Here is a 19,344-nt window from a genome sequence, read left to right as displayed (position 1 = left end):
CGCCATGCAGAAGCCATGCAGAAGCGAGGGTTGTTCAGGCTCCTCCAGGCCGGGCAGGCATCTTCCCCCAGAGCCAGGTGCTCCCTCCAGGGGGTGTTAGGGAGGGGCTGCAGCTGCTGATGGTGCAGCTCCCTCACACTGAGCTGATAGAGCTGCTGACACTGAGCTGTGGAGACAGACACAATACAGAGACTGTGAGGCAACAGAAGGCGGCTTGATGACCTAGGGGGGACTGAGAGACACAGAAACAAGGGGAAAGACGGTGTCAGGGTCCTTGGGGCAGCAGTGCTGCGTGAGAGCCTGGAAAAGCCGCTCCACAGCACCTATGGGAAGGGCGTTCTGTAGTGCCCAGAGAAATCTGGTTACGACTCTCAGTGACCTCATACCCAGCCTGGCAGCCAGGCTGTCGGCACCAACCCACTGTCCCCTGTTAAAATCCAACAAATCCCTCAGCCGGATCACGTCGACCTTAAGCAGGACTGACCTGAGGCTGCTGGAGAGCAGGAGTGGACAGCTAAAACCGGGGTTCCACAGCAGTGGCTCCTCTAACAGCCAATACAGACTGCTGCCCCCCAGCTCCCTACCCAAGGAGAAGTGCTGCCACACCTCTAAAACAGAACTATAAAAAACAGGCAGGGACGGAAGTATATTGGGACGTGTCTTAAGTAAAAACATGTGTCTGTCATAACAAGTGTCCAGGGCGGGAGACCCTGGGGATCTGGAGGGTACAGGAGCCTCTGAGCTGCCTGCAGCCGAAAGGCACTCAGCCTGCTTAACAGATCTACCAACCCCTGTCCCCCCTCCTGGAGTGGCATGTACAGCACTGCTTTGCGCACCCAGTGCAGCCCGTCCCAGAAGAAATCCAGGAGCAGGGTCTGTATCTGGGACACCAGGGCCGAAGGGGGGTCCAGACATGCATAAGTGTGCCAGAATGCTCCATGCGGAGGCCACCAAGATATTAATAACAATTGCTCTCCCCCTAAAGGAGAGCTGGGGCATTAGCCAGTGACATGCCCTCAACCGGCCCTGTACCCTCTCCAGCAGGCCAGCCCAGTTCTCCTGCTTCTCCCCCAAAGTCACACCCAGCACCCGAGGGCCTGAGAGAGACCACTGCAGCCCCGCAGGGAGGGCAGGGGGTGCAGAAACCTCCCACACCCCAACCAGATGAGCGCTGCTCTTGCCCTAGTTGACCCTGGCTGAGGAGGCCCTGCTGAACTCCTCCAGACACTCCCACAATGACCTGGACGTCTCGCTGGCCAGACTGTGTGTCTCAGCAGCATAGGCCGACACCCTGACTGCCTGCTCTGGGTGACAAGGGATGGACAGCCCGGCTAGCAGCCTGTGCAGCAGGGGCTCGATAGAAAGGGAGTATAGCATCCCTGACAGACTGCAGCCCTGTCTGATGTCTCGATGGATGTGGATAGGCTCACTCAGGCCACCATTGATCTTCAGCACAATAAACACGACAGTACAGCAGCTGAATAAATTCTACGAACCGCGGGCCGACACCAACTGCTCTCAGCACCTGAAACAGGCACTGCGGCCGGCATGATGTCTCTGAGCCGCTTAGCCAGAGCCTTAGACAGGATCTTATAGTGCTGACACAGCAGCGCCACAGGCCTCATGTTCACAATGGAGGACAGATTCCCCTTCTTGGGCAGCAGGGTCAGAATAGCTCTACGACAGCAAATGGGCAGCAGCCCAGCTCACAGGCCCTCCTGCAGCACTGAGAGCAGGTCCGGGCCCAGCTCAGTCCAAAACTCTGAGAAAAACTCCACAGTGAGCCCATCCAGCCCCGGTGCCCAGCCCTTATTGAGCTCTTGCATTGCGCAGGTCAGCTCTGCCAGAGTTAGTAGGGCCTCCAGCCCCTTGTCCCCATCCTGTGGGAACTTAGGCAGACCCTGCAGAAACTGCTGCTGCTGCTCCAGGCTGCCCGGCTCTGCGGAGTACAGCTCCCTATAGAACTGGGCGGCATGACTACACATCTCTTGCTCATCCTGCAGCACGCGGCCCTCAGCCGTCCTCAGGCAGAGCATCACCCTGCTCTGCTGCCACCTGCATTCCAACACAGAGAAGAACTTGATGGGCGCATCCATCTGTGTCAGGCTCTGGAACTGCGAGCGCACCATTGCTCCTCGAGCCCGCGTCCTTAGCAGCTCTGACAATGCCTGCTGCATAGCTTTGAGGTCCTCTAATGCCCCTGAATCTCCAGAGTCCAAGGCTCGGTGGAGCACCTGAATGTCTCCTTCTAACTCCTTCATAGATTCATTCAAGCTGTCAGTCCTATGCTCAGTGTACTTCTGGCAGAAGAGCCTGGTCTGAACCTTGCCAATGTCCCACCACTGTCTCAGGGAGGCAAACCTAGGGCGCTCTGATCTCCATCTCTGCCAAAAGAAAAGAAAAGAATTACAAAAAATCCTGTCCTGCAGCAAGCTATTATTGAAAAGCCAGTAGGCACTGCGCAGCCGGACAGGAGGCAGGGTGACACTCACAGTGATGAGACAGTGGTCAGTGGTCAGGTGGGGGTGATATGGCAGCCACCGTTCAGATTGACATGATGTCTAAAGGTATAAAATCTATCCAGCCTGGCTAGCGACATAATGCTAGAACCCGGCCTCACCCAGGTGTACTGTTTCACCTTTGGGTTGGCATTCCTCCAGACATCGACCAGATTGTGCAACTGTGTATTACCTTCCAGCTGTTTTGCCGACTGTGGACTGGGCTCCTAATGATTCCTATCTAATCTATAGTCCACAGTACAGTTCCAAACACCCCCCCAAAACCAGGATCTCCTCAGCCCCACAGTCTGCTAGCGCTTTGCTGAGCACCGAAAACACTGACAGTCTGTCTCTCACAGCATTGGGGGCATGGATATTAATAAACACAAAGGTCCTTCCCCCGCTCTCAGCCTTTACCATCAACAATCTTCCACCAACAAACTCTGTTTTCTTAAAATAATCAATTTTAAAAGTGTGTGAAAATAAAATCCCCACTCCCCCACTCACACTAGACCCTTGGCTAAACATACTCTCTCCTTTCCACTCCCACTGACACTCCCACTCATTCACACTTTCTGCGTGCGTCTCTTGTACAAATAAAACATTGAGACATAAAAAAACATACTATTAACCATCATCATTAGATTGCAAAGCAGTCCTGACAACACTCTTTTACATGTAGCACTCCGGCTCACTAAACTCCGCGAGTGCCACATCCTGCAGGATCACTTGTGCAGATGCCAGGAACTGCTTTGAATCAGGGAAGAAGTTTTCTAAAACTATATTCCTCTTCCCCTTTGTCTCCCTTAAAAAATCCTTAATGCTTTTAGCACTGTATCCCGCAGTGTCAGTGGAGACGGGCTCGCCCTGGGAGTTAGCGATGTCCCCCTCAGCAGCGCTGTCCGAGTCTGCGCTCTCCACAGCCGCAGCACTGCACTCAGACTCCCGGCGCCGCAGTCGGTCGGCCACCTTGGGTTGAGACGGCAGGTTCCCCCAGACAGACTCCCCTGACTGCGAGTCCCGCCGCACCACAGCCCCCACACCGTCTCCGGGATCCTCCTCACCAGCCGCCCTCGCAATATTCGCCTTTTTAGACAACTGTATCAACGGCCTCAGAAGACGGGGCAGACTGCTTCTGCTGTCTTTTCCTGGGCACTTTAAACCCGTCATCACTGGCTAAGTGTTCAATCTTGGTGGCGGCCGCATCAGCAGCAACAGCAGCTCCCTCCTCGGCTAACTGAGCCCGTGGCTGCTCTGCATTCTCACTGCTAGCAGCTTCCCCACTAGGCTCCCCTACTCTGTCCCCACCGAGGCCATAAACCCGTGCTTTCGGGTCAGCGTTTCGTAATTAAATGAAGGGGGGGTCTCCCCGCCCGCAACGCCATGTTGATCTAAATCGAAAAACAACCCCCTAAACCCGAAATGTTTAAAACCAACAAACGATTAAAAGTATCTATAAAAAAACAAGAAACGGAAAGAAAAAGAGTAGTAAAAACACACACACACTCTCTCCAAACAAAACTCCCACCACCACTGACTCCTCCCATAAACTCCCAGCATGCAAAGAGAGAGAGAGAGAGAGAGAGAGAGAGAGAGAGAGAGAGAGAGAGAGAGAGTGTGTGTGTGTGTGTGTGTGTGAGAGTGGGTGGGTGGGTGGCTGTGTTAGTGCCTGTCTGTCTGTCTTCTGTGTCTGTCTGTCTCTGTCTCTGTCTCTCTCTCTGTCTCTCTCTCTCTCAATTCAGTGCATTTATATTGTCAAAGCAATTGGACATTCAAACATACATTTATACATACATACATACATACATACATACAAACATATATAAAGAAAAGAAACAATACAATTATAAATCACAATAAGATGTAATAAAGTACAGGAAAACAAAATGTAATAAAATGTGATCTTTAATACACACATATATGTATGGCTGGTCGGAAGCGTCTTGGACTCGGGTTCCTCTTCATGGAGGGGAACGTGGATGAGTTTGTACCATTCTTGGGAGGCTCTGCCTTGTTGGGGCGGAGCTGTGATCCAGGTGAACAGCAGATCGGGCATAGGTGGGCATGTGGGTGGAGGAGGAGGAAGGCCGGTCAAGCAAATAAGCTTGCAAAGGTACGCAGCAGCAGCAAACAGCCCCCCCATCCAGCCAGCCAGGCAGTCTGGCTGGCAGTGACTGAGAGGTTGACAGACGGCAAGCAATGGAATGCTCGTGCTCTGTGATGTCATAGCAGTCAGCTCAGAGAGAGGTTCGTGATGTCATCGCTGAGCTGGCTAGCTCTGTGTGTCTTGCTGGCTGTGTGTGTTGAACCGTCTTAGAAATAAGTGGAGAAGTCGCGAAGATAAAGCAAACAGTACTTTAATCGAGCCGCTCGGAAGCCCCACGTCAGGAATAATTCCTTCAGTGAGACTTAATATTTACAGACATGAGTACAACTTTATAGGAAAAATGACATAACATCTTATGGCCGTTCATCCAATCAGAAGATACAGGTCCGGGTCCGTTTACAATCTGTCCTCCCGTGAAGAGGTGATGGATCCAAAGCAAATGTCTGTCTTTGATGTGCACTAGGAAGATGCGATCCCACGGTCATCATTTACCTAGTGTCAATCGCTCTTTAACAAAAACAATTCCTCCCTATCTGGAAAAATGATTAAGTCATAAGTCATCACAGCAGACATCTATAGGCTATTTCGGCACTGTGTAATCTTTCATTACTGACAGGAGTTTCTAACAAACCAACCTTCTTTACCCTTTACTTGTCCTGCTAAATCTAATCTGCTCAGTCTGTAAACAAAACTACTTCTAATGCTAGTATTAATATAAAACATTATATAATTATCACAAAACACTTTCTTCAATGTCCTATACAGAGTCTTCAACAGCTATCAGACTTTAGCAGCTGGTGTTTGAACACACATACGAGTATTCAGCATTTTCTGCAGCTTCGCAAGACCTAATGTTAAACGATGTTGATAAATTAGATAATTAGTGAGGACCCTCTATTTGCATTTCTTCCTCCGTAAATGCTAAAATAAAGTTTTACTGACATTTTATTGACCCTACCACTGCATAGGACACATCTATAACATGAATGCTACTGAATGGCACATACATTGAAAACTATGGAGAATTTAGACAAATCCTATTTACACTTCATAAATAATCTTAAAACGTTTCCAACCAAGGCAAAACCCACTTGAAATACGTTCATAAACATTTTTGGTAAACAAGAAGAGAGATTGTTACATATGTTCCCTATGATGCATCTACAGAGCGAGAGAGAGAGACAGAGAAAACTGTTTGTCATGCCAATAAAGCACCCTTGAATTGAATTGAATTGAATTGAATTGAGAGACAGAGAGAGACAGACAGACAGACAGACAGACACTAGCACAACCTCCCACCCACTCACACACACACACACACTATCTCTCTCTCTCACACACACAAACAGCCAGCAAGACACACAGAGCCAGCCAGCTCAGCGATGACATCACGAACCTCTCTCTGAGCTGACTGCTATGACATCACAGAGCACGTGCATTCCGTTGCTTGCAGTCTGTCAACCTCTCAGTCACTGCCAGCCAGACTGCCTGGCTGGCTGGATGGGGGGGCTGTTTGCTGCTGCTGCGTACCTTAGCAGGCTTATTTGCTTGACCGGTCTTCCTCCTCCTCCGCCCACATGCCCACCTATGCCCGATCTGCTGTTCACCTGGATCACAGCTCCGCCCCAACAAGGCAGAGCCTCCCAAGAATGGTACAAACTCATCCACGTTCCCCTCCATGGAAAGCTTTAGCAAAAGGCAAAAGCATTATAAGTAATGAAGAGGAACCCGAGTCCAAGACGCTTCCGACCAGCCATACATATGTGTGTATTAAAGATCACATTTTATTACATTTTGTTTTTCTGTACTTTATTACATCTTATTGTGATTTATAATTGTATTGTTTATTTTCCATATATATGTATGTATGTATGTATGTTTGCATGTCCAATTGCTTTCACAATACAAATGCACTGAATTGAGAGAGAGAGAGAGAATGAGAGAAAGAGAGAAATGTGTGCAAATATCTATGCATATTCCAATGTTTGCTGCAGGACTTACAGATTGAGTGAGGGGGTCAATATGTTTGATTCAGAACTAACCACTGCTTCCTCAATTTTGTATTTGAGTAGAAGTGAAGAAACACAGCAATAATAATCAGCCCCGAGGCGACTGTGTTTCTAAACCCTATTTAACATCACAATCAAACTCATTCCACGTCTACACACAGCACAGATACATTGTAAAAACCAAACAAAAAACACGAAATCACATGTAGAAAACCAGAAACGAACATACAAGTATACGAATATGCTAAGATCAGCCTTTTATTTGCATTTATTTGTATTGATGCATTAAGGGATTTACACCGATTTGCTATTTCAGACACTTTCACTGTATTGACTAAAATACAGGATTAGTTCACATGCATTCGTCACCATGCTCACAGTTCACATTTTCATTCATTTTGTGGCGTATCTTTACTTTTATTCTTATTTAAAAAACAATTGGCTAGCCTATTGATTATGGATGCGACTGTTTTGTTGGTTTTTGCGGCACAATTGTGGGCAGATCAATAAACTGTTGGACCATCTCAGGTGATGTTAATGCTTTGATGGGATATTGTGCTTATTGATGAAGTCTGTGATGAAGGTCTAAAATCACTGTTGCATTGTCCCTGTTGCCAGACACACAGCAATGCTCCTATGTTTTGAAAGTCACCCTGGATAAGAGCGTCTGCTAACAAATACATAATAATAATAATAATAATAATAATAATAATAAAAATAATAATAATAATACATTGTCGGAACTGCTGGCGTGTGATAGCTCGCAAAGCACATCAGTGTAACAGATCTTACTGTGTATTTGATCTTCTCTTACTGTAGAATATGTATGTTTTGTGTAACTCGGCCTTTGCTTAGAAAATGAATTTATTCATGCACAAACCAACCCGGGACACATGACTCGTAGGGGCACTGGATTCAGCGTGACACCGGACCAGATAATGACCATTTCATTAACAAACAACATATCTGTCCAATCTACACTCACCTAAAGGATTATTAGGAACACCATACTAATACTGTGTTTGACCCCCTTTCGCCTTCAGAACTGCCTTAATTCTACGTGGCATTGATTCAACAAGGTGCTGAAAGCATTCTTTAGAAATGTTGGCCCATATTGATAGGATAGCATCTTGCAGTTGATGGAGATTTGTGGGATGCACATCCAGGGCACATCCAGGGGGTGCTAAATGTCCTCTATGTAAATTAGATAGTCAACTCAGTCTAATTTACATGGGAACATTTGTGTTGCCCAAAATGGTGCATTATGGAAGTTGCATGCAGTTTCTGTGTTTTTTTTTCCCTCTCTACATAATGGAAAACCTGCATAATTTCTTACTCTTCTCTTTTAAAAAGAATTGCTTATTTACAATAATTAGAACAGAAATAACTATTTAGAAGAATTATAGCTTTTTAAATAATTATGTAATAACATACTGTATATATATAATTATCAATTATAAAATTTGGTAAATGTTAAATAGAAGATTTAATGTAAAGGTTTTTAAATGTCCTCTTTACTTAAAGAGGAAACCGATATGAATGTGTGGAGCGCATACTCTTGATAGTACAGTATAGGAGCGTACAGTACACCAGACTGACGGATAACAGTAATGGCTGTTATGTTTTTTGATTGGATAACAGAATTTATTTAAATATAAGCAATGGACAGTTCCTTTGTAGCCACTGGTAGCCTCTGGTAGCCCCTGGTAACCTTGTCTGTATGTCCAGAAGACCAAAAGGGACCTGTCCTCTTATCGGTTCCTAGCCAAATTCGAAGGGACCCCCACTTCATAATTAAGTCATGGTGGTGGCAAAATGCTATTGGTTGGAAGGAAACCTTATAAAAGGGAAAACAAAGTGAATTTGAGTTCTCTTAACTTCTTCATCCTGCAACGAGACACAAGAGAGAGCTGGAGGGAGACAGAGAGAGACACACTGCATTCTGCCTGACCAGACTGGCCTATAAGCTGTACTGTGAGGAGAAAGAAGAAAATGGGTATTATCTGTTTCTTACTGTAATCCAGCAGAAGCTTAATATTACTTATTTTCAGTAATATAATTGAATGATATTAGTTTCCTATTTTTGTCAAAATAAATGATTATTGCACATCTGTGACTTGAACGCATCTTCCCTCTAAAAAGAATCTTGAAAGAGAAACCAAATGACCTATGAGTTTTCAGTTCAACTATTTATTTAGATTGACTGAAAAAACGAGCATTCAAAATTCTCTTACAATTGTTTATTAACAATAATTATTGCTCGGTTATTTGGCTTCACGGCTGTGCTGTCACCACCGTTGTTATTATTGTCTGTGTCTATTTGTGTTATTAGTTATTATCTTTGATAGCTAATCCGACTCTGTTCCGTCTGCGCTCCGGGGCTCCGGTGTGCTTCGGTTTCGGCTACAAATTGCACACTTTCAAAATAATAGTTCTGTTTATTGTAGCGTAAGGTACACTTATAAATTTCAATTCAAGTAGTGAATTTATAGTATCACCTTATCACGAATCCTGGAATCTTGTAGAACTCAATTTCTGTAATAATTGGACGCAGACTCCAATTCCAAAGATATGAATTGTCAAATTTATTCAAAAACAAAGACTAAATGTAGCACTACACTAATTATACAAAAGGGCAAAACTAATTAACATTCATCTCTAGATCAACAACTCAAAGACAAATCACTTCCTTGACCAAATCAAAGACCATGTGATCGCATATGATATCACACAAATGGTTAAACAAAAAAGGTTATAAACACATTGACCACAATACCGGTTAGTAAGACGAAGGTGAGTCTCTCATTAGTATTGTTAGTCAGACATTAAATAACTACGCAGGATAGTATTTATGTCAGGTAACTTCTCGTTATATATATATCAGTCTCATTTACGTAGGTGCCGAGAAAGATCCTATCATTACTTGTTACCACAATTTCCCTTAACTGATTATTATTCAATGATTAAGGATAAGCAGGGCCACCTATAATCTGGTGTCTATTAACTTGTGTCAATTTCAGACTAAACAGTTAAACAGGAATGAGAAGATATTTCTCGGCGTTGACAGATTTTATTTCTAAAATTATCAACAAAACAGTTTAATGCAACACACATTTATATTGAAGAAAACTAAATGATATTACACATTCTAGAGTTATGAATCACAGATTAACATTTCTAATTTATTTCTCAAATGTCATGAATCATGAACTCCAAACTGTTAAACTTATCTGAACTTCGTCGCAGAGAGGCCTCTCTGGCTTCGGGCTCAGATAACAGCACACGGCACGAGGTCCGTGTGGTTTGGAACAAAGGCAGTCCGGTTCGGCTTTGTCCAAGAACTTCCACTCAGTCGATGCACCTGGAAGTTGGGGTTTCGCGAATGTAGAGTCTTTTCTAGTGGTTTGAAGGCTCCAAGGTTGTGCACAAAATCTTCTTTGTAAGCAGGGTTTCCACCATAGTTACTTGAAGACAAAGTCTTTGAGGAAAGCAGGGCCCTGTTCGTTCCAAGGATCGAGTTTCTTAAGACTCAGTAGCTATTTAAATGACTGACACTATCGTATACAGTCGACTTAGTCAATTGTCCAGCTGTAAAAACTCCACTGATCAGGTGGGCACAGGCGGGCAGTGCAGTCTGTAAAATTCTTTATTTGATAAAGTCCTTTAAAAGAATTCTTCGTACGGCTCAATCTCCTTCTCCCAGTTTAACTCTTCTGTTGCCGGAAAAGACTTAGTTGGTTTCTGGTTCTGGTTCTGGCAACAGAGCTACAGGTTGAGCTGTGGCAGCAAGTTTCTGGTTCAGGTGAGAGAGAAAGAGAGAGAGAGAGAGAGAGAGAGAGAGAGAGAGAGAGAGACCGTGTGCTGTTCTGTATACGCCTGTCAGATCAATAGATGATTGGTTCTTGAGTTTGTGAGATTGGATTTCCAGTTCAAAGAGTTATATTACCTACAGGCCCACTTCTCCAGACATCCCACAGCAGGATTCCAAACTATTTGGCCTATTCTTGGTGCAATCCTCCCCAAAACTGTCACTTTGATGTAAACCAGTTCCAAGCTGATGAGTTAAGAAAATCTGATAACTTTGGGGGGAGAAGTCAGTGCTTCAGCTCAGAGCTAAAATGCTCTTATAAAAATACACCCAACATAATGCTACAGTGTTTATTAATATCTATGCCCCCAATGCTGTGAGAGACAGACTGTCAGTGTTTTTGGTGCTCAGCAAAGCGCTAGCAGACTGTGGGGCTGAGGAGATCCTGGTTTTGGGGGGGTGATTGGAACTGTACTGTGGACTATAGATTAGATAGGAATCATTTGGAGCCCAGTCCACAGTCGGCAAAACAGCTGGAAGGTAATACACAGTTGCACAATCTGGTCGATGTCTGGAGGAATGCCAACCCAAAGGTGAAACAGTACACCTGGGTGAGGCCGGGTACTAGCATTATGTCGCTAGCCAGGCTGGATAGATTTAATACATTTAGACATCATGTCAATCTGATCGGTGGCTTCCATATCACCCCCACCTGACCACTGACCACTGTCTCATCACTGTGAGTGTCACCCTGCCTCCTGTCCGGCTGCGCAGTGCCTACTGGCTTTTCAATAATAGCTTGCTGCAGGACAGGATTTTTTGTAATTCTTTTCTTTTCTTTTGGCAGAGATCAGAGCGCCCTAGGTTTGCCTCCCTGAGACAGTGGTGGGACATTGGCAAGGTTCAGATCAGGCTCTTCTGCCAGAAGTACACTAAGCATAGGACTGACAGCTTGAATGAATCTAAGAAGGAGTTAGAAGGAGAGATTCAGGTGCTCCACCGAGCCTTGGACTCTGGAGATTCAGGGGCATTAGAGGACCTCAAAGCTATGCAGCAGGCATTGTCAGAGCTGCTAAGGACGCGGGCTCGAGGAGCAATGGTGCGCTCGCAGTTCCAGAGCCTGACACAGATGGATGCGCCCATCAAGTTCTTCTTTGGGCTGGAATGCAGGCGGCAGCAGAGCAGGGTGATGCTCTGCCTGAGGACGGCTGAGGGCCGCGTGCTGCAGGATGGGCAAGAGATGTGTAGTCATGCCGCCCAGTTCTATAGGGAGCTGTACTCCGCAGAGCCAGGCAGCCTGGAGCAGCAGCGGCAGTTTCTGCAGAGTCTGCCTAAGTTCCCACAGGATGGGGTCAAGGGGCTGGAGGCCCTTCTAAATCTGGCAGAGCTGACCTGCGCAATGCAAGAGCTCAATAAGGGCTGGGCACCGGGGCTGGATGGGCTCACTGTGGAGTTTTTCTCAGAGTTTTGGACTGAGCTGGGCCCGGACCTGCTCTCAGTGCTGCAGGAGGGACTGTGAGCTGGGCTGCTGCCCATTAGCTGTCGTAGAGCTATTCTGACCCTGCTGCCCAAGAAGGGGAATCTGTCCTCCATTGTGAACATGAGGCCAGTGGCGCTACTGTGTCAGGACTATAAGATCCTTTCTAAGGCTCTGGCTAAGCGGCTCAGAGACATCATGCCGGCCGCAGTGCCTGTTTCAGGTGCTGAGAGCAGTTGGTGTCGGCCCGCGGTTCGTAGAATTTATTCAGCTGCTGTACTGTCATGTGTTTATTGTGCTGAAGATCAATGGTGGCCTGAGTGAGCCTATCCCCATCCATCGAGACATCAGACAGGGCTGCAGTCTGTCAGGGATGCTATACTCCCTTTCTATCGAGCCCCTGCTGCACAGGCTGCTAGCCGGGCTGTCCATCCATTGTCACCCAAGGGTGTCGGCCTATGCTGCTGAGACACGCAGTCTGGGCAGCGAGACGTCCAGGTCATTGTGGGAGTGTCTGGAGGAGTTCAGCAGGGCCTCCTCAGCCAGGGTCAACTGGGGCAAGAGCAGCGCTCATCTGGTTGGGGTGTGGAAGGTTTCTGCACCCCCTGCCCTCCCTGCGGGGCTGCAGTGGTCTCTCTCAGGCCCTCGGGTGCTGGGTGTGACTTTGGGGGAGACGCAGGAGAACTGGGCTGGCCTGCTGGAGAGGGTACAGGGCCGGTTGAGGGCATGGCACTGGCTGCTGCCCCAGCTCTCCTTTAGGGGGAGAGCAATTGTAATTAATATCTTGGTGGCCTCCATGCTCTGGCACACTTATGCATGTCTGGACCCCCCACCGGCCCTGGTGTCCCAGATACAGACCCTGCTCCTGGATTTCTTCTGGGACGGGCTGCACTGGGTGCGCAAAGCAGTGCTGTACCTGCCGCTCCAGGAGGGGGGACAGGTGTTGGTAGATCTGTTAAGCAGGCTGAGTGCCTTTCGGCTGCAGACAGCTCAGAGGCTCCTGTACCCTCCAGATCCCCAGTGTCTCCCACCCTGGACACTTGTTATGACAGACACATGTTTTTACTTAAGACATGTCCCAATATACTTCCGTCCCTGCCTGTTTTTTATAGTTCTGTTTTAGAGGTGTGGCAGCGCTTCTCCCTGGGTAGGGAGCTGGGGGGCAGAAGTCTGTATTGGCTGTTAGAGGAGCCACTGCTGTATAACCCCGGTTTTAGCTGTCCACTCCTGCTCTCCAGCAGCCTCAGGTCAGTCCTGCTTAAGGTCGACGTGATCCGGCTGAGGGATTTGTTGGATTTTAACAGGGGACAGTGGGTTTGTGCCGACAGCCTGGCTGCCAGGCTGGGTATGAGGTCACTGAGAGTCGTAACCAGATTTCTCTGGGCAGTACAGAACGCCCTTCCCATAGGCGCTGTGGAGCGGCTTTTCCAGGCTCTCACGCAGCACTGCTGGCCCAAGGACCCTGACACCGTCTTTCCCCTTGTTTGTCTGTGTCTCTCAGTCCCCCCTAGCTCATCAGGCCGCCTTCTGTTGCCTCACAGTCTCTGTAGTGTGTCTGTTTTCACAGCTCAGCGTCAGGAGCTCTATCAGCTCAGTGTGAGGGGTCTGCACCATCAGCAGCTGCAGCCCCTCCCTGACACCCCCTGGAGGGAGCACCTGGCTCTGGGGGAAGATGCCTGCCCGGCCTGGAGGAGCCTGAACAAGCCCCCGCTTCTGCATGGCTTCTGCATGGCGTCATCGCAACAAACTCTTTTGCACATACACTGGACCCCAGAGTGAGCGACACCTGCCCCTACTGTGGGGAGAGAGAGACACTTTTTCACTGTTTCTGCCACTGCCCTAGATTAGAGCTGCTGTTCACTGCACTGGAGAGCCTGTTCAAGCAGCTGGGCCTCCTTTTCTCACGCACTGTGTTTATTTTGGGAGTCCAGTACAAGCAGCGCCAATTACATGTTTGTCAGTTAGCAAACCTTCTAGTGGGGCAGGCAATGCTGGCTAATCCTGAGCAGTAGGAGAAGTCAGACTTAGCGGGTGCAGCAACAGTGTGCACTCTCCCTCTTCAGGTCTCTCGTAAGCTCCAGAGTGCGACTGGATTACAGTTTCTACAGCCTGACGGGAGACCTGGACACTTTTCTGCAGATGTGGGGGGTCGGGGCGGCCCTCTGTGCCATTGACTTTGGACATTTTAACCAACTGGTTTAATTCACTTGAATATTTTATAGGTAGCACGTGTGTAGTGGTTTTTATTGAGCGTTTTTAGAATAGGTTGTGTTTTAATGTCGGGAGTTTTTTTCATGTCTTTTATGTGTTTCTAGTTTGTTTTAATTGTTTTTTTTAGTAAAATAAAGGTGTTAAAAATAAAAAAATCTCTCTCTCTCTCACACACACACATACACAAAGCCAGCAAGACACACAGAGCCAGCCAGCTCAGCGATGACATCACGAACCTCTCTCTGAGCTGACTGCTAAGACATCACAGAGCACGAGCATTCCATTGCTTGCCGTCTGTCAACCTCTCAGTCACTGCCAGCCAGACTGCCTGGCTGGCTGGATGGGGGGGCTGTTTGCTGCTGCTGCGTATTTTAGCAAGCTTATTTGCTTGACCGGCCTTCCTCCTCCTCCGCCCACATGCCCACCTATGCCCGATCTGCTGTTCACCTGGATCACAGCTCCGCCCCAACAAGGAAGAGCCTCCCAAGAATGGTACAAACTCATCCACGTTCCCCTCCAAGGAAAGCTTTAGCAAAAGGCAAAAGCATTATAAGTAATGAAGAGGAACCCGAGTCCAAGACGCTTCCGACCAGCCATACATATTTGTGTGTATTAAAGATCACATTTTATTACATTTTGTTTTTCTGTACTTTATTACATCTTATTGTGATTTATAATGATATTGTTTACTTTCCATATGTATGTATGTATGTTTGCATGTCCAATTGCTTTGACAATACAAATGCACTGAATTGAGAGAGAGAGAAAGAGAGAGAGAGAGAGAGAGAGAGAGAGAGGGAGAGAGAGAGAGAGAAGTGCTAGGGCACATCTATAACATAAACTAGGGAACATTCGTCACATGCTTAGGGAACATTCATATCATACAGGGAACATTTGTAAAACGAATTAGGGAACCTTTGTGACATACTAAAAGGACATACTGGTAAGATGTTGGACACATTTGAAACAACAAAAATGGCACTTGGTTATTTATTAGGGACATTTATACCAGTCTGTGCAAATATCTATGCATATTCCAATGTTTGCTGCAGGATTTACAGATTGAGTGAGGGGGTCAATATGTTTGATTCAGAAGTAACCACTGCTTCCTCAATTTTGTTTTAAACATAATTTAAAAGAAAAGTGGGCTATACATTGGTCTGGAAAAAAGGAGCAGTGGTCCCTAAAACAATTCTTTTAGTTCTTTGACACAATTCCTAAATCCCATTTTCTGTAAAATATGTTATCAACATGCATTAATATATCATCCAAACTACAATCATACTAATCATGAAAATGTTCATATTATTATATTCTAAGGGTTCTAGTCTATTGTGTATTGTATTTATTATCAGGCCCTTCTCTTATGTTTTAGAGTCATTATTATTATTCCGTACAATACAGGGATTAAATTAAGTATTTTAACCACAAAGTATTGGCTACAGTTATGATGCCTACTTCAGTGTTCATATGCATACAGTTTCTGAGGTCTGGACCACTGCACAGTAGTCCCTGGAGTTGTAGTCCAGACCACTGCAAAATTCGTGCTGAAGTGATCTGGATCACCACGCAATGGCCCAAGGACCACTGCAAACTTGGATTTCAATGTTTTTGTGTAATCCATGTTGCTATAGCACCTTCCATGTTCCTTTGTGGTGAGCTGGTTAATTCTGTTCTGGGACAACCACAATCCTGCAGGTTTAATAAGTCTCTCTACACATCAGTCCCTGAGTACCTTCAACCAATGGTCATTTTGACCAATTAAGCCCAAGAATTGAGTCGATTAAGATCTCCTCATTGTGATATGGGGATTCTGAGGGGGGAACATACACGGCACACAGGAACACATCGGTTTGTGTAGAAATTATTTCTTTGCTTATTTTAAGCCATATGTGTGACTCTGCTGTTTTGATGGGCTGTATGGAGTCACTGAGCTCGGCTTTGTACCAGATTATTATGCCCCCGGAGTCCCTGCCGTGTCTGACGGAGGGCTTCTTCAGGGAGGGCACTATGACATCTCTGTAGCCTGAGGGACAGTGACTGGACACGTCTGCCCGACACCATGTCTCTTGCAGGATGATGACATCCTTGTCTCTCACTCTATCTCTGAACTCCGGGTCTGTGCTCTTCAGCCCAAACACTGAGGAGCCCAGGCCCTGGATGTTCCACATGGTGATAGATAGGGATCGCATTTCTTTCTACTCTAATTAAGCAATTTATATACTCCTTTGGAATGAGATATATCTGGAAATGTGTGAGGTGGAAAGGAAACAAAAAAATAAATATTAATACTGGTGATATGAAAAAATAGGAAACGAATAAAAAAAAAAAAAAAAAAAAAAAAAACTCCTGACTTACACTCCTATATACATACACATACACACATATATCTACATATATACACATATATGGAAGCATCCATATATCTACATAATTTTTAGAAAATATGTCCATATATATCAGTATATAACTACATTTATACAGGGGTGATTTTCGGATGTGGTAATAGCTAGTCACCTCCTGCAGTGGTTTCTTTGTTATGCACAGTTACTAATCTTATCAGTCGGGTGCAGATGAGGTTGAGCAGGTGTCGGATCTCCTGCAGCTCCCCGGTGTCGGTGTCGGCCACTCTGCTGACCGCTGCTGCGTAGTTGCGCTGGCTGTGCTGCTGGGCTGCTCTGTGCATGTTCTGGATGGGCTCCACTCTGGGTCTGCTGTTCTGTGGTCGGGCGTATCCAGGCTGGGGTCTGCGGTGTCCGGACTGGGGAAGGTGGTGTGCAGGTGGAGGGCGGGGGCTCCCAGGGGCCGCTCTCCTGATTGGCTCGGGGTTGTTCTGGGTGGTGTGGGTGCTGGAGAACCTTCTGTGGCCAAGTGGGGGGCTGGCTGGGTTTCGGCCCAGGGCGATGTCTTTGAGTGTCTTTGCGAAGACGCTCACTGCTTGTTTGTGGAGATGGACGTGGTCAAACAAGCTGTGGGCCCCAAGAGTGGGGTGGTGTGCCAGGTGCACATTTGGCATCAGAGCACATCCCCGAGAGATCTCAGCGTTGATCATGTGGATGGTGTTGGGGTGGAAGTCCTTCCTGGGCTGCAGGGTGGAGATGGAGCTGGCCACCTTGTCCTGCTGGGTCCTCAGGTCGTTTGTGCCTGTGTGTATAATAATATGGCTGGGGGAGCCGAGGCTCTCCTCGGACAGCTGCTGAATGGCCCTCTCTGTGGTCGGACACCAGACCTTGGAGATCTTCCCATCAGGGAAGAGCCGCCTCTCATTTATGAGTTTGCCATTTGAGTCTATCAGCAGGGCTACTTCAGTGTTCTTCATCATGGTAGTCTTTCTGCGTGAGGGGGTCTCATCTGTGTTTGGTTCGGCCTGTGTGTGGGGTGCGCAGGTTTTGTGAGTGGTTTCGGGCTCAGGGTGTGTGTGAGTGCTGGGTGCAGTGTGTGTGTCTGAGTCAGGGTGTGTGTGTGTGTTGGGTGCACTGTGTGTGTTGTGCTCAGGGTGTGTGTGTGTGCTGGGTGCACTCTGTGTGTTCGGGTTGGGTTGTGTGTGTGTGTTGGGTACAGTGTGTGAGTGGTGTGTTGTGTGAGAGTCAGTATGTCTGGATGTCATTGGGGTGGGAGGGCTCTGCACATTGTGCACTGCTGGGTTTCTTGAGGGCTAGTTGTTGTGGGCAGTGAATTTGTATAGCTGCTCCTTCAGGCTCTGCACTGTCTTGTCTCTGCGTTGCAGTTCCTCTCTCAGGGCCGTCAGCTCCCTCCTCATGGCCTCCCTGTCCTGCTGCAGCTCCCTCACCTCCTCCCTCAGCTCCCTCACTATGACCTTGTGCTCGTGTTGGACTCTGTTGAGCTGGTCTGTTAGCTGCTCTGTGGTGTTGGAGGTTGTGAGCATGGCCAGCACCAACTCTTTTAGCTCCATCAGCTCCACCTCCAGCAGGGACATGTTCTCCCTCAGCTGGGACACTGTGTCGGTGTCTGAGGGGTGTCCTGCGCTGGGATGCGTGTGGATTCCTCGCTGTTCTCTGGCGCGGCGCTCTCCCCTCCGTTGGCAGGGCAGTGTGGGGCTGGACTCTCCTCCTGTGTGGCTGCGTCTGTGCTCTTTTGGACACGTCTCTCCTTTTTCTCTCTGTCAGCCAGCGTTTTCAGTGAGTGGAACTGATTTTCAAAGGTGCCCAGGCTGCCCTCGCTGCCCTGTATTAAGACTGTTCCAGTGTGGTACAGATTGATTGTCAGCATGGAGGTGTCTGGGTCGTCCTCCTCACTGATTGACACCTGCCTTCCTTTACTGATGCCTCTCTTTTTTATGTGCCTGTACAGTTGACAGATGGCAGCGTGCCAGGCGTCGGTGTGCTCGGTGTAGAAGACCAGGTTGCTGGTGACTTGCTGGTCTCCAGTCTGAGAGAAGTCGGCTCTGAGAGTCTCTGGGTTGTCCTTCAGTATGTGTTGTCTGAGACTCTTCCTGGCCTGAGCGTTCTTCAGGTGCTCTGGGTAATGGATCGCACAGCTCCTGCTCCTGCTCATTGTATCTTTTATGAATTAATACTTTCAAATTCAAACCTCTGTCACTTTTCAAATGTCAACAGCTTTTCAGTATAGACACAGTTCTGTGTTGATTATACTGTATGCTGTAATATTGAATATATTCAAAGTTACATCATTTGTTTGTTTTTCCTATCATGTTACAAATGTTCCCTATGTGAAAGATGCATTATATCTTAACATTGTCAAAACAATTAAATATATACAGATTATTATTTTCCGTAAAGTTATATCACATTGCTATTAACCATGTGTGTCAGTAAAAGTTTAAAATATCCTGACAGTTTTTTATTGATCCTGCAAAATAAGTGTTTAGGGAACAATTGTAACTTAAAGTTAGGGTTAGTGATAGGGTTAGGGTTATGAATATAATTCATATATAGAATTGTTAAGAAGTGTAAATGTTTACATTACATTTTCATGGATTGTCTGAAAGTTTCAGTTCTATTTGTGTATATGAAAGATATACATCTATACAATATCTTCACTATTAAAGATAAACGCATTATTATTTTCGGAATTGTTAAAGCTCATTGGTATTACTGTGACATTAGTTTATTATTGAAAAATATAAATATATATGAAAAGGTATCGTAAAAGAAATTAGAAACACCGTATACATTATTTTACTTTATAGCAGGGAGGAATCGCTGTGTTATGTTGTTCCCCCAAGAACATATTATTTGAGTTGCATGTTGTAA

The 19,344-nt window shown here is 46.7% G+C and overlaps 2 non-coding genes across 2 annotated transcripts; both read right to left on the bottom strand.

Annotated features, from left to right (window-relative positions):
* Positions 1–6,226: 6,226 nt before the first annotated feature.
* LOC136752018 (U5 spliceosomal RNA) lies at positions 6,227–6,341 on the bottom strand. Its single transcript, XR_010817200.1, has one exon. It is a non-coding gene; the product is annotated as a U5 spliceosomal RNA (small nuclear RNA).
* An 8,230-nt stretch (positions 6,342–14,571) lies between these two features.
* Positions 14,572–14,686, bottom strand: LOC136752101 (U5 spliceosomal RNA). The gene has a single exon (XR_010817266.1). It is a non-coding gene; the product is annotated as a U5 spliceosomal RNA (small nuclear RNA).
* Positions 14,687–19,344: the final 4,658 nt, after the last annotated feature.

The sequence above is a fragment of the Amia ocellicauda genome, chromosome 6 (assembly GCF_036373705.1).
Source record: "Amia ocellicauda isolate fAmiCal2 chromosome 6, fAmiCal2.hap1, whole genome shotgun sequence".
Lineage (NCBI taxonomy): Eukaryota > Metazoa > Chordata > Actinopteri > Amiiformes > Amiidae > Amia > Amia ocellicauda.
This window is presented reverse-complemented; position numbering and strand designations above follow the sequence as displayed.